This window comes from Vombatus ursinus, unplaced genomic scaffold (assembly GCF_900497805.2).
Source record: "Vombatus ursinus unplaced genomic scaffold, bare-nosed wombat genome assembly UNPS02014812.1, whole genome shotgun sequence".
Classification (NCBI taxonomy): domain Eukaryota; kingdom Metazoa; phylum Chordata; class Mammalia; order Diprotodontia; family Vombatidae; genus Vombatus; species Vombatus ursinus.
The window spans coordinates 74,278,476-74,278,704 of NW_020954590.1; positions in this window are offsets into that span (position 1 = coordinate 74,278,476).

Sequence of the window (229 nt, forward strand, 5' to 3'; positions counted from 1 at the left end):
TTACTAGCTGGTTCAAATGGAAGTAAGTAATATATACTGTGTGAACTGTGTTATTATATTCTTTTACCTACTCAAAGGAAGACTCAAACTTCCACTAGCCCCTTGATTAAGAGGNATACTAGCTGGTTCAAATGGAAGTAAGTAATATATACTGTGTGAACTGTGTTGTTATATTCTTTTACCTACTCAAAGGAAGACTCAAACTTCCACTAGCCCCTTGATTAAGAGG